Genomic DNA, 15,810 nt, shown 5'->3' on the forward strand with positions numbered 1-15,810 from the left:
GTTGCTTACTTTCTTGCTTCAAATAGTGCCCCATTTTTATCAATCTTGACCGTCTTAAAACTGCCTGATCCAGTATAAAATCCTATTTGGAACTTAAGCAGCTCTCAGTGTTCAGGCAGAAATTCAGCACATGCTTCATATGTCCTCTGTCTTCTACTGGTTGTTATGATTGGGAAATCATAGAATGGTTTAGGTTGGAAGAGACCTTAAAGATCATCAAGTTCCAACCCCCCTGCCATGGGCAGGGACACCTCCCCCTAGACCAGGTTGCTCAAAGCCCCATCCAGCCTGGCCTTGAACACTTCCAGGGATGGGGCATCCAAAACTTCCCTGGGCAACCTGTTCCAGTGCCTCACCACCCTCCTGGTACCTCCTAAAGGGAGAGTTGTATTTCTACAGTCCCTCCATTAGGGGCTCCAAGATCTTCTTCAAGAGTGTGTTTCTAGCTCCCTGGATTAGGATTGAGACAGAATTTGCAGTGGATGGTGATGGAAACTTCAGTGATACTAACAGAAAACTACAGCAGTCAGCAAGGAGTCTGTGAGTCTGATCCCTTGTCACTTGTTCTTGCTGTGGATGGCAAGATGGTCATCTTGCAGGCTCAAGACTGTTGTTGACCCAGCGGTAGGTACTGTGTCATCAGACTAAATCATGTGCAGAGATTGGATCTAAATGTAGAAGATCGTCTGCAACCAGTGTTGAGGTTGGTCAACTATTGCCACCAGACGTTTTTGCTCTTTAGTCATTTTAATCCTCATGAATACTGTGGAATCCTCATGGACTTTATTATAAGTATGGGGAACTGCAGTCTTGAGGACGCTTCAGACTATTGCATAATACTGGATGTTTTGTATAGGGGATGTTCTATGTGAAGGAAAATGTGTCAACCTTCTTCTGACTGTACCCCTAGTTTACCACTTAGATCAGCTTCTTCAGCCCCAGGCCAGCCCCTTGCAGAGATGTTCTCTTGGGGTCAGTGGTGGAACACACCACTACCACCACAGCAGCCTGGAGGCTGCTGGCTGTTCTGCGCTTCAGCTGGGACTCCACCAGGTCTAAGGCAGATGGGGCCGCCTGGCAACAAGATGTCAGAAGGTCCTGCTTTAGTGGCATCATGCCAAAGATGCAACGGAGGATTTTCTAAGCAGGTATGTAAGACCGTGGATTTTAATTGTCGTATATTGCTGAAAAAGCTCAGGCCAGAACCTAAGTCCCATCTTGGTTTCACCAGGGAAAGTTTGCACTATAGGAAAAAAAATAGGAAAGAGCACAGAAAACTATTTGGATGATGCTGGCTGGATTAACTGTCAGGTTGCCAGTATGAGCTCATCATTTGAGAACTTCCTGCTGTCACCTTCAGTACATGTCCTTATGGAATGTCTTAATTATGTAAGTGTACCATATCCCTATAGAGATAGTTTAGATTAAATGTTAGAGAGCCAATATGTAACCTCAACAAGTTAAAAATAACTCCCAAAGTGTTATTATGAAATAATGTAAAATTAATTTTAAAATTTTATATTTTTACATTTTCTTTTCCTATTCTTTTCCACTCTTTAATCATTTTACACTTGAGATGACACTTGCCATCTTTAACAAAATTTCTGAAACTGCTGCAGATTGGGTTTCCTGATAAAAAGTCAATTTTCTGAGCTGTGAGTGATGCCATGTCTGCTGCTACTGGTATCAGGATTCTCTGGAGAGAGAAATCAAGAGAGGATTTTCCTTTTCCTTTCTAGCCCTTGAGAGAGGAAGCTACAACTTTTAGTATGGACACAAGCACCTGTGATAAAATGAACAGCACCGATTGCTGGTCAGATTCAATTTTTCCAGTACAGGTTTTTATTATCTGGAGTAAGCAATAAGGTCATGCTGCAGAAAGATCTGTCCTTTTTGCTTTCTTTTTTTCCTAGGTTTGATTAATAAATTCAGGCAAAAGAAAGCACGTTCAGTTTAGGGACAAGCTTCTAAAATTATTCCATTTGTTACTCATTTCATTTATTGAATTAGTCTTTATGTTTAAAAATGACAGTACTTTATGTTTAGGCCCCCTTGTATCCTTAAACATCCACCCAGCCCTCTTGGATTCTAGCCCTTACTTACAAACAGCTCCTGCCCCTCGAGCACAATCTTATTGCTAATGGAATTTGTCAGGGATTAGGTGGCAGCCTCCTGACGATATCACGATCCAAGCCCAAGCCTCTAGACACGTGGTTGTAAATTAAGTGTGACCTTATGCTTTTGCTCTGTCTCACAGGTGTGAATGGGTGGGAAGTGAATTACTTGGCTAATTGAAAAATGCAGTTAAACAAATGGGACCTGAGTGGTAGATGGCCACCAAAACAGCGAGGTTAGGTGAAATAGTTGTTTTACTTTGGTGTATCCAGAAGCGCTCTAATATTTCATTAAACCATCTCTACAGTAGTGCTGATTGGGATCAAAGCCAGCTAAACCAGTCTAGGATAAGGGTTTGACCCTGATGGAAGGTCACGCTCCAGCAGCTCTGCCTGCCCTCTTGCCATACCTATGGCCGTGGTCATACGCTTTGTGTAGGGTTCATTGACCTGGGCTTCACGTGTCTTGGAGTCAGCTGCTCAACCGACCCAAGGCTCCCTTTGCAGTCGCTAGAAACGTGCGGTGACCTTCAGAGGGGGATTTGTTCAGTTGATCTTTGACACTAATTTTGGTGATCCTCTGGGGTATTTCTGTGTTGAGTATAAAAGGGAAATATTGTGTGGAGTCAGATGTGAAACTATTAGCTACCTAAATTAAGGCAGATTAATCCTCCTTTGCTGTTTTGTTCTGCAGTGAAGCCTTCAGTGTTCGCAGCTGTGTAATTAGTTCAGCTGCTTTTGGAAAGGAAGACTTTAAAAAAATTTTTTTTATGGATTTGCTTCTAGGAAAAAAAGGTTTCCAAATGCAAATTCCATAATCCTGCACCAGTGCTCAGAAAGTCTCCCCCGGGCTCCCCAAGCTGCGGTACTCCGGCTGGTCAACTGCCCGCCCCTGCACATCTCGCTGCTCCGCAGCCTGCAGGCGGCAGGGCGCAGGCGTAGCCGCGGCGCTGGAATAACACTCAGGTACCTGAAGAGATCTGCTTCTGTATTACTAAGATGAGTAACTTGAAGGCCGGATAAGATCAGCTCTAAACTTGACCCGCTCATGGGGATGTGCCGCTTCTGTCATTTGCAGGGAGTCATAGGGGTAATGTTGCTTTCATTCTTCTCCTCTTACGCTGAAAATCCCGTATGGCAACCCTGCTGTGTGTGAGATGTAAAGGTGCAACGCCATAGAGCTCTGAGCCCATCCAGAGGCACAGAGCCCTCCCTGCTTGTCAAAGATCCTGTGTGCGGGTCAGACACTGCCACCTGCCTCCTCCCGGCAGCTGGAACCAGGGGCACCCTGTGCTCGAAAGGAGCAGAGGTGAGAGAGACAAGGCTTTCCGTATGTCTCCTGCCTTATCTTCCAGCTGTAGTTTTGCAGCTGAGTCAAAGATACTCCGAGCAGGCCTTCACTGGCTGCCCAAACAATCTCCAGCTTGCAGAGGGGGAGCCACGACATTTTACCCCCATCCCCCAGCAAGGCATGCAGGTTCCAGTCTTTTCCAAACCCATGCTGTGGAGTTAGACTGCTTCTAAGTGTATTTGGTGAGTTATTAATTCATCTGCCCTATTGTGGATGGCTGAAATAACCCTACGATGACAACCAGGGGCTGACTCTGGAGCCCTGTTTCTGTACCAGGCTGTGGCCCCGGCACTTGTGCTGTTCCCGTGCAGGCAAACACTGCAGGAAAAGCAAAGTACCACATTTAACCTGCATTTCTCATCTCCCATGTGCTCATTGCCTTTTAAAGTAGTAGCTCTTGATGGTAGATAACCAGCACTGAATATAATGAGGCGAACCTGTCCCTAGTCTTATCAATGTGAATTTTGCCATGAGACAATATCTCTGATCAGTCATAGAATGGTTTGTGTGGAAGCGACCTTAGAGATCATCTAGTTCCAACCCCCCTGCCATGGGCAGGGACAACTTCTGCTAGACCAGGTTGCTCAAAGCCCCATCCAGCCTGGCCTTGAACATCTCCAGGGATGGGGCATCCACAGCTCCTCTGGGTAACCTGTTCCAGTGCCTCACCACCCTCAGAGTGAAAATTTTCTTTCTGATATCTAATCTAAATCTACCCTCTTCCACTTTGAAGTCATTACCCCTTGTCCTATCACTACATGCCCTTCTAAAAGTCCCTCTCCAGGTTTCTTAGGCCCCCTTCAGATACTTGAACGCTGCTATAAGGTTTCCCCGGAGCCTTCTCTTCTTCAGGCTGAACAACTCCAGCTCTCTCAGCCTGTCTTCATAGGAGAGGTGCTCCAGCCCTCTGATCATCTTTGTGGCCCTCCTCTGGACCTGCTCCAACAGGTCCGTGTCCATCCTGTGCTGAGGACTCCAGAGCTGGATGCAGTACTCCAGGTGGGGTCTCACCAGACCAGACGGGCAGAATCACCTCCCTGGACCTGCTGGCCATACTTCCTGTGATGCAGCCCAGGATACGGTTGGCTTTCTGGGCTGTGAGCGCACACTGCTGGCTCATGTTGAGCTTCTCATTGACCAATAACCCCAAGTCCTTCTCCTCAGGGCTGCTCTCAATCCATTCTCTGCCCAGAAGAGAAGTCTTTCAACTTCTGTGCTTATGAGGGATCTGCCTGTTCGCAGCTCTTGCTGGCTTGTGCTATGACTTGTTTTCACTGCTCGTGGAGCTGATTGAAGAAATCCCTTCCCTGGGATCTGGACAGGTTGGATCAATGGGCCAAGGCCAATGGGATGAGGTTTAATAAGGCCAAGTGCCAGGTCCTGCGTTTTGGTCACAACAACCCCATGCAGTGCTACAGGCTTGGGGCAGAGTGGCTGGAAAGCTGCCCGGCAGAAAAGGACCTGGGACTGTTAGTGGACAGCCGGCTTAACATGACCCAGCAGTGTGCCCAGGTGGCCAAGAAGGCCAACAGCATCCTGGCCTGTATCAGGAATACCGTGGCCAGCAGGAGTAGGGAAGTGATGGTGGCTCTGTACTCGGCACTGGTGAGGCCTCACCTTGAGTTCTGGTTCAGAACTGAACTGTGTTGAGTTCTGGGTCCCTCACTACAGGAAGAACATTGAGCTGCTGGAGCGTGTCCAGAGGAGAGCCACCAAGCTGGTGAGGGGTCTAGAGAACAAGTCCTATGAGGAGAGGCTGAGGGAACTGGGCACGTTTAGTTTGGAGAAGAGGAGGCTGAGGGGGGACCTCATTGCCCTCTACAACTACCTGAAAGGAGGTTGTAGAGAGGTGGGTGTTGGCCTCTTCTCCCAAGCGAATAATGACAGGACCAGAGGAAGTGGTCTGAAGTTGTGGCAGGGGAGGATTAGATTAGATATTAGGAAGAATTACTTTACTGAGACAGTGGTCAGGCACTGGAACAGCCTGCCCAGGGAGGTGGTGGAGTCACCATCCCTGGAGGTATTTAAGACATATGTAGACGTGGCACTGCAGGGCATGCTCTAGTGCCCGAGATCGTTGGTTTGTGGCTGTTTGTGGGTGGGTGTGGTGTGGTTTTTTTTGGTTTGGTGTTTTTTTTTTTTTGTTGTGGTTGGACTCGATGATCTCAAAGGTCCCTTCCAACCATTGAAGATTCTGTGATTCTTCTTCTCCTGAGTGCAGCTGTGCATTTTTGCTGCCATGCTGTTTGCTACTCCAACCCAGTTGGGGTTTTCTTTTAACAGGATTTATTTCAGTGGTGTTTATACCATGAGCATTGGTACTGATACAGCCGTGCTAGCAATGCACAGCGGTGAGGGGGTAGAAACTTGAACCTGGCTTGTTGGCTGCAGAAAGTGTATTGTGTAGCGACACGCAACAGTGATCACTGGCATCAACCTTGGAATAAATAGGAGCCATTGAAGCTCTTGAAATGGGATTAATTCCCGTTGTGTTTAGAGTGGAATTAATACAGTGAATGCAAATAACGTAGACAGCCAACAATTTTGGCCTAGAGGTGACATAACGCTGCAGTTAGAGACCGCAATTACTTCCTATTCTTCTTTCCCCCACACATGGGCACATCGTGCATTTCAATCGCACCACAAATCCTGGCTTTCTAGATAAAAATAAAAAATTAAAAATTCAAAGTACACAAAAGGATAATTGTGAAATAATTGTTATAACTTGGAGGAAGCAACAGATGTTTCACTTGTTGCTGGAACTCTCTGAAGGAGAACTAATTCTCCAAGCATATCGAGTACATGCTAATCAGAAACATTTTTCTCTGTGCAGCAGCAGCATAACGGTATTCCTCAAAATGTTCTTTGTGTTAGCTTAATAATGCACAGCCAAAGGAAGCACTACTGGGACTAGTGTAGCAGGTTTTCCCTCTATCTTTATATTTTGTTTCTTCTGAATTTTCTTAACTGGACCAGTAACCTTTCTTGAAATAAAAAGCAAAATAGATTATTAATGCTTGAAAATCCCAAGATCTGGTTGTAAAAAAAAAATAATTAAAAAGTCTAGTTTCACTGAAGATAAGGTTGATGCCTTGTTGAAGTTACTACTGATAATGCAGATTTAACACCTGGAGCTCACAGGTGGGGATTGTACTGAGAACCACAATGCACTCTCCTCCAGATCTGACCTTTTGAACCAGCTCCTTCTAACAACAGATGTGACTTCTACTCATCAAGATACCAGCCTGGCTCTACAAAACTAATAGATGTCATCGCAGTACAAGAAAAATGATGTAGATTAGACAGCTTGGATAGTGGTTGTGGTATCAAACATTAAAAAAGTTCTACTGACCTTAGATGTGAATAGACTGGAGAGGATCCAAAGGAGGGCCATGAAGATGATCAAAATACCATCCTACCCTGCTCTATGAGGAAAGACTGAAGGAGTTAGGTTTCTTCTCCCTGGAGAAGAGAAGGTTCAGGATGACCTCACGGCAAGGACCTCCATTCACAAGGAGCCATATGGAGAAGACAAGGGTCAATGGGTACAAATTGCCTATTTCAGCCATGGAAAACTTCCTTGCATACACAGACCTATGTTCTGAAAATGCAAAGACTTCCATTGTATCAGAATAAAAAGTAAGCCAACAGATAAAAAACAGCAAAGATCAACAAGCAGGACTGCAGGGCTGTTGATTTCCTGCAATGCTACTTATCAAAAGCAATTATCATTTGAGAAGACATTTCAGACCCTTAGGGATACAGTTTCTCCAGTGACCAACCAACCTATCAGTGAAGAACCTTTTCCTAATGTCCAGTCTGAGCTTCACCTGACGCAGCTTCATCCCGCGGTGTCCTGTTGCTGATCACCAGAGAGAGGAGATCAGCACCTCCCCTTTCGCTGTCCCTCGTGGGGAAGTTGTAGACTGCGATGAGGGCACCCCTCAGCCTTCTCTTCTCCAAGCTGAACAAACCAAGTGACCTCAGTTGCTTCTTGTAAGTCTTGCCATCGAGGCCTTTCACCATCTCAGTCACCCTGCTCTGGACACACTCCAATAGTTTGATGTCCTTATATTGAGGCATCCAAAACTGCACACAGTACTTGAGGTGGGGCTGCACCAATGCAGTGTAGAGTGGGACAATCCCCCACCTCCATCAGCTAGCTGTGCTGTGCTTGATGCACCCCAGGACACAGTTGGCCCTTTTTGCTGCCAGGGCACACTGTTGACTCATATTCAACTTGCCATCAACCCAAACCCCCGGATCTCCTTCCGTGGTCCCAGGGCTCTGGGAGTCAGGGAGATCTCATATGGCTATGAGCATGGAGAAGGAGAAGATACCGTATAAAGGACTGGTATTTGGTTTAAAAACAGCCCCAGAAGGCTCCACCCCCTTGTTAGAGTATCAGAGACACACACGTGACATTTCTTGCTTTTTTTCTGTTTTCAGTAGTACATCTCTGGGTACTCGTGCCATGTACTAAAACATATGGCAAATTACTTGCCCATATGGGTTCGAAGAGCGATGTGTGTTCGGCAGTTTAAACCCCAGAACAATCAGAAGACGAGCTTTGCATTCCAAGCCGGAGAGCATGGCAATCATCTCACATTGTCTAGACTTTACTTCTCTCTGTCATTTTTACATATTTTGCAGCAATCACATTCATTTCCTCTGGCTTCCTTTCTGCCAAGATCCATCTGCAACTTAGAATCGGTTAAGATAGCTTTTCATATTCATGGTATTACTCACTGTGAGCATATTTGGAGTGAACACTTCTGATGCTCCCATCCATTTTCGTTATAGTAAATTAATCCCATTCTGCGAGGGTGATAGAAACTGGGGTTTTTTTTTTTGATTTATCTATGCAGATATCATAAATGAAATGAAAAAAATCATGAAGCCCATGTTTAAAAATAATGAGTAATCTCATTTTTCTTAGAAGATGTATTATCAGACAGATATGATAGAGAAAACTCATTACTTTGGCTGTAAAAATGTATTAATTAAAGGACTGTGTTACAACAAAAAATGAAGACAAACTTATTACAGAGTAGTTTTCATTAGAAACTAGTGAAAATGCAGTTCTTGACTAGCTGGAATTAGGGGTTAATACTCTCCTTTTTGGTTTGCTGATGTTGATGGGATTTTAAATGACTTTTGACAAGTTTGAATAATATTCTATATATTAGCAAGCTGTCCGTCAGCAGGTGAAAGTGAGTGCTTAGATAATGGTGAAACCTCCTAACACGAGGAAGGGCTGGAAGGTGGACTTTAATCAAAACCTCTGGATTCCTTGTGCTTCCTCAGCTGAAGGGAACATTCTCTTACCTGAAAGTACTGATTGAGTTGTACTTTCCTATTGCCTTGAGCTGAAGCTAAAAACCTTGCTCTCAATCACTGCTTTCCAAAGTAGGGAGCAAGGAAAAATTGCCTTTAAGATTTTACTGCCTTAGGGCTTGGGCACCAATATACCAAGCAAACAGATTTTTTGGTATAGGCAGGAGCTTGGTGATTTTGTGTTTGAGGGAGCAGTGAGCCGCCTTACAGGTGCTATGGAGCTCGCAGCTCAACTGTATGAACGTCTCTCTCCAAATTCTTCATGTGTGTAGCCCTGTCCTTGAGCTGGAAATCTGGGAATCCATCTGGTTTTGCTCATGCAATTGATACGTGTGTTGCTGTCTGAGCAGGTAGTTCGCTTTCTTCTTTCAGCTGTCATGGAGTTCCAGTCTGGTGTGAGTCTTGGGAAGCTGCTGTGGTTTGGGGGGTGCTTTGGGTCACCGGAGCAAAGTGCTGTCCTGAGCCCTCGATGCAGTCCCCCTTTTCTGCAGGGCTTTGCTCTGCTCTTCTCTGCACCCTTGGTGCTGCCCCGAAGCGTTACACGCTGCCACCCTGCTCTGCAGCATGTGCACAAGTGTGGTACGTGCCTCTGAATAGCTTTTTCCTCCTTAATTTTAAAATTCCTACTTTCTGCCATTTTACTAAAGTGGGTGCATATGCATATTGCAAACCTGTACCTATCCCCCAGACTCTCTGGCAGAACAGCAGAATGTATTTACAGCCATGTAAGGAGACCAGACCCTCAGAGTGTTGGCTGATAGGTGATTAAGCGATGAACGGTGGATGGGATTTTACCTGCAGATCACTGCTATGATTTGCACGGCAGGGCTGCTCCTCATCCACCCCTGCTTTACCCCCGCTCAGCCCAGTGCCCCCCAGCCCAGCTGGGGTGCTGAGCTGCTCTGCTCCATCCTGCCTGCAGATGGGGACTGAAAACTGCATTTTGAAGGCACAGCTACACCGAGCCACGTTGCAGCTCGCTTCCAGAAGGCAATTACTCATCCCCGGCAAGCCAGGCTCTACCTCCTCCTGAGACCCGCATTTCTTGAAGAGGGGAATGCAGTGTTTAAAGAGCAGCAGTCCTTCCCCTTGAGCTTAATTCCCAGGTCCTCTGCTGAAAAACAGAAGGAACCTGAAGGACCAGCAATAGATATAATTTATCAGTGCAGACTGCTATAAAAAATTGGCTCAAACATGTGTAACTGCATACAAATACACACACGTACACATATATGAATTTAGTATGCTCTGTTTTATATATCAAATAGAAAATGCTAGATAAACAAAACCATGGCTGAAGCGTGCTTCATGTTACCTACACTGGGCCGTGAAGCAGCAGGGAAAGGCAGCTTGGCAAGCCTGCTATTGATTCTCTGTGAATGGGATGTTTGGGCTGCAGATGATCCAGCTTGCATTTGTTACACCGATAATCAGGCATGGCTGCTGTGCATCACGCTTCTCAGCTGAGGTAGAGTGCCGTGGGACTGTGGTTATGCATATTCCCAGGCCAGCTCAGCTTTGGAGATGATGTGGAAAGGCACGACCAAGCCACCTGGGTGGCTCTGCCTGGAGGTGTCCGGGTTTCTCTGCGGCAGGCCAGAGTGGTGCCGCAGCACTCAGCACGCCTGCAGGCAGTGTTTCACTTTGGATGGAGCAAATCTAGATATTTGCATCCCAGAATGTGCTGAAAACTTGTAGGACATGTAAGAATTTGGAGAGAGGGGACTCAGCACCTGGCTTTTACATTCCTCGTAAAAGGTTTGAAGTGCTCAAGTAGCCTGGTACTCAGCTGGGGGTGCTTCTCCCTGCACTGTAATAAACTGGGCATGACAGCCAATTTCTCTTCCAGGTGTTATATGAAATTCTGTACACCCTGAAATCAGAGGTTTATGTTTGATTTCAGTGGAGCCAAGCTTTCATTTTTATTTCATAGGGAGTTTGCTCTGATTTATATGATTAAGAGCTTTATAAAACTTATTATTCTTGTAAGGATACATTTTTTTGCTGGTTTAGAAGCTTCTGAAGTGTGGAGAGACAGGCAGACCCACAAATTATGTCTCTAAGGTGAGAGTGGTTTTGTGACTGTAAGCAGTAACAGCGAGAAACAGGGAGAAAACCATGACAGCCTTATGCTGCTTTGCACCCCAATAGGGTGTAAATACATAAACGAGAGCATGCTCAGAAAAATGTGAACACCTCAAATTTAGCCGCCCAGTACAAATTCCAGGTGGGGAGGGAGGTGTGTGAGTCAGGGAATGCCACTCTGAATTTTCTTCTCTGTCTTGAATCGGCCCTTATGTCTGTCCTCTCCCAGATTTTCAGATTGAAGGCTTATGAACTCCGCTTGTTTACATTTGCAGATCTTTGGTATATTTATAGGTTAAAAACACGAAAAACCCCAGATAGATCCAAGTCTTTTTTTGTGTTCATGTTAAAAAAGACTGCAGAATGAGAGACGTTGGATCTTTTGCCTCAGCTTCCACAAAGAGCTGCTACGGGATGGTGGCATTAGGATGCTGGTGCTGCAGCTACTCTCAGGTTCCTTAGCAGGACAGAATCCCCACATTTATCATTGGCTCTCTGAGGTTTGCGAGGCTTAGCTTTACTATACATTGTATGTGCTTGAGCTACAGGGATGCAGGTGGTCCAAACTCTGGTGGTGTCAACTATTCTTGTCCCAGGGGAGTGGCGTTATGGAAGAGCCCTGCTGGGACACAGGCTGCCACAACTCATCCCACAGTTGTGCTTGTGGACATTGATCTTATGACTCACCCCAAAGTCTCTTCCCTTCCTATCTCCTTGGTGTCTCTGAGTTCCCACCTGCATCACCCATGCTGGGCTTTACAATGTCTTTTGTTAAGTATTGAAACCTTTTCCATCACTTTTTTAGGTTTTACAGGTTCCTGAGAGGCTGAATTTCCAGAGCATTTTTTGTTGAACAGTCCAAACTTTAAGTCCCAGCTGTCTCTCCAACTTGTAGTCTCACTCCGCCAGTAGTTACAGCCTTTTGATCGTCAAAATTTCTATTATGCTACTTGATTAAAAGTATTCAGAACTCAAGGTGAGCGCAGACAGAGATTCACATTTGAAGTGATTTATTAACCTGCCGTAATTTAAGGTCACGCTAGTTTCAGAATATTGTTAGTTCTTAATTTCTGTCTCTCTTTGTGCTATCCAGTAATAGACAACTAACGTTACTTTAATTCAAAGGGTTTTTTCTTCCTTGGAGGAAAATTTAGAAGGAAATAAAAATTCTGTAGTTGGTAAAAGGGATTAAGAAAAAAAGTCCTTTTGAATTCCTATTCTCAAAATCCCTAGGCTACAAACACAACTGGTTAAGATATCACCTAGGTAAGAAATAGAAAAATTACCTCCGGGTGTCCCAACTCACACAGTACTCTTATGTCACCTGCTCAGTAGCAACAAGAGTGTCAAACTGAGCTGTGAACGGTGCAAATATATATGGATTTTGCTTGGTTGTACTACAATCTCCTTTTTCTTATGATATGAAAAATCCTGGATGGGACTAATGGTTCAGGTACAGTGCTCAGCATATAGCGACCATAATATTCTACTCTTCTACCAGTGCTACTGCATGGTGCAGGGAGGATAACAGTTTTAATCACTTGTCCTGTTAACCAGCCCCTATCTGTCCTTCAGAAAACTGAGGAAGTTAAAGAGTATCTCGGGATTCAGGCAGGGTGCAGGCAGGTCTCAGTAAGCACACTCACTTCGTTGCCTTCATATGGGACACCTTTTATTTCCTTGAGAATAAAAAAATAATTTGATATACATAAATACAAGTACATGGTTAACCTAAGAAAAATAACGTCAAATGCAAAATTCAGGTTTCGTGACAAGAAAGCCAAAATGATCCTAGAATGAGAGAGCTTCAGGCCTGAATATGACTATAGAGACTTTACTGGCAAAACTCTGACTGAGCAGAGCTGCTTGTGTGACTGTCAGGATGTGGCTTTGTCAATGTGTGTGTGCGCGTGGGCTTGTACAGGTCCTCTTTGCTGTGCCCTGTTTGGGCAGGAAAGTTTTGCTTCGTTCTCTGTTCCTCACCAAACATAACACATGTGCAATGAGGTAGAAACAATTTCTGCTTCTATGTCCCCAAAGGAAGAAGGGAATACCCAGGTAATGGTTTCCTCCATATTCTGGAAGGACTTGCTCCTGTTTCTTTGAGAGATCTGGGCTTCGATTTTTAAAATATCCAGTATTCTTTTAAAAAAAGAAAAAAAAAATCCTAAGGACAAGGTATGGGGGAAAAAGCAGACCAAACAAATCAAATAATTCAGGAGGCCTGCAAAAAGGAAAGATAAACAAGTCTGGGGTAGCTAGAGTTGGGATGGTGGACTATGTGTCAGGGACAGATGCGTTGATGGGTTCTAGGCAGAAGCACCTGAAAGAAAGGAGCTGTGATGCTCCGTGCAGGAATTGCACTCTGAGGGAAACTGTGTGTGTGCTCTGTTAGAAACACGCATTTTTCTCTAACAGCTGTACACCAAACCCTGAGCCACTGTCTCTAGACACTTGGATGCACACCATGGTGAACAGCAGTGTCATTGCGTTGGGAAGAGGACACAGGGTCTGCGATGCAAATGTGAACTTCAGAAAGAGCGACTTTGAGTTACCAACATGACACCTTTGCAAACACATTAGTAATTACCTGCTAGTTAGATGCACTGCAAAATATTCATTCTTACATACCCGTGACTTCCACAGTTACTCACTTTTTTGTTACTTTTGGAGTGTCACACGCGTGTTCTGGGGCAGTGGCCGCACAGGCAGCTCAGGGAGGGCAATTACAGACGCTGGGAGTTTTGGTTTCAGCAGGACTCTCTGGGCAGGAAGGTCCTGATTCTGAGAAGAGCCTGGTCACCTTCCTGCCTCGTCAGTGCCGGTGGCAATCCTCTCGGTTGCCCCAGACCAGCAGAGCTGCAGCTCAGCTACATCCTCACTGCCCGTGGGGCTGAGTCCCTGCCTCAGCTGTGGGTACCTGAGCAGAGATGTTACACACAGTACCTAATAGCTCCGTCTGAACCCTCAGGGTTTCCCTGCTTATCTCCTTCATGCAGCCTGATCCTACAGATACACTCAGGACATGTCGGAAATTGAAAGCATCTGGGAACATTTTGGCATGGATTTATCTATCCTGACTTCAGAAATGGAGACGTCGGCCATGACTTGGAGGTAGTAACTGTGCACGCTTTTTCCAGTCAATGGAAAGATTTAGATGTGTCTGCAGGACAATTAATTTCATCTTAAAGGTGTTGGACAAATCTCTTTGTAAAAGTGCTTGTTGGTCTCCTTTGTAAAAAGCCTGAAGAGAGTAACAGTAATGTAGATATCTAAATTTGGATGAGATGAATCCTGCTCTGCATTTGTATCCCATTGGTCTCTGGAGGAGGGGCTGAGCTTGGGACGCTAACATTCATCTTCCTAACCATTGGGCTACTGTGTAGTCTCAGTCTCACATGATCTATATCATATAAATGTTTACAGGGAGAGAATCTATAATGTCTAGTTGTGCATCTGAGCACTCCAGCATCGCTGTGTCATGGAGGAAAGCTGGTGCAGAAAGCACATGCACAAATACACATGCATTGCTCTTAAAATCCTGATTTTCTTTACCCAGTGATAACCTTATAGAGACGACTGCTGAGCTGCAACGGCAGAATGTGGCAAACGGGAAATCCAACAGAGAGCTCTTTTTCTGCCGGAGGTGATGGAGCAACCACTGCAGATATGCAGCAATGTTGATTGGGGGTAGAGTCTCTAACAAAGGGAGATGGTGCTGGAGCAATTCCTTTCTCTCTTCTTCCTTTGATCCTGTTCTTGTAGGGTCCATAACTGTCTTTTGTACCCTCTTGCTTGTTTGTGCTGTCACCCTATGCAGAATATCTCATATTATGTTTTTTGCTGTGTACTAGAATCAGGTTTCTCCCAGCTTTTGAGGTTGCATTCCTTCTGGGCCCGCTAACTGGTAATTTGTGCTTTGTGTTTGTGACCTTGGGACCCCAATGTCATCCTGTTCCTATAACGCATCCTTTGGCAGTTCCTCTGCTGCCATCCTACATTTGTGCTTTCAGAGCTTCTTGTTGTATAGTACAGCCAGCCATTGATTACCAATTCATGATATTGATTAAGGCTATGTGTCCTTTGAGTTTTTGACTGTAACCCACTACAAAATAGCTAATCGTCACGCTGGAAGCAATAGGAAAGCTCAAAAAAGTCTGTTTCAGACTGGAAAACTAATTAAAAAGTCATTGCATAATGAACACACAGAGAAGAAATTATAGAACTTCTTCGCTGAAAAGTCTTATCCTTGTGAAGCTGAGCCCAGCTGGTATTAGGTTGATCAGATACCAGTCAGATACCAGTCTGGGGGAGGACAAAGACTCAAAGTTTGAGTGTTTTTTTATAACTGGATTTTCTAATCCTATTTTTATAGATTTATATAGTTGTAGTTTTCTTTACTGTTTATAGATTGTATCCATTGAGTTACTTAGGCTGTAGGTCAGTCTATGTAACTGTGTTGCTGTGATTTGAGTTCTCATGACTTAATAGTTTCTTCTGTGTCAGTTTTATTCTGCATTTTCATGCCTTGGCTCCATTAGACGTCATAAAATATCTTGTAGTTCCCTAAGGTTACATACTTAGAAGGTAATTTGCAATAATTCCTTAAAATGGTGTGATATTAGCTAATTATAAGAATTCTATGACTATATATATTATTTATGATTTAAAGGACAAAATTGTTTCCTCTTAAAGTATTATGGGTTTTTTATTATGCAGGTGAATCACTTTTCTACTGAAAGACTTCAGTAGAAAATATGATGTTTGCTACTAATGCTTACTGCTAAAGCTCAGAAGATCAACACTGGGTTATAGAGTCTATTTCCTCTTGCCTATAAATCTGTATAGGGAGAGGAAGAGCTTTAGCAGGGCTGTGCCAGCATGGATGGCATGCCCAGTGGCATGGTCCCAAGCAGCCCAGCA

This window comes from Numenius arquata, chromosome 2, assembly GCF_964106895.1.
Source record: "Numenius arquata chromosome 2, bNumArq3.hap1.1, whole genome shotgun sequence".
NCBI lineage: Eukaryota > Metazoa > Chordata > Aves > Charadriiformes > Scolopacidae > Numenius > Numenius arquata.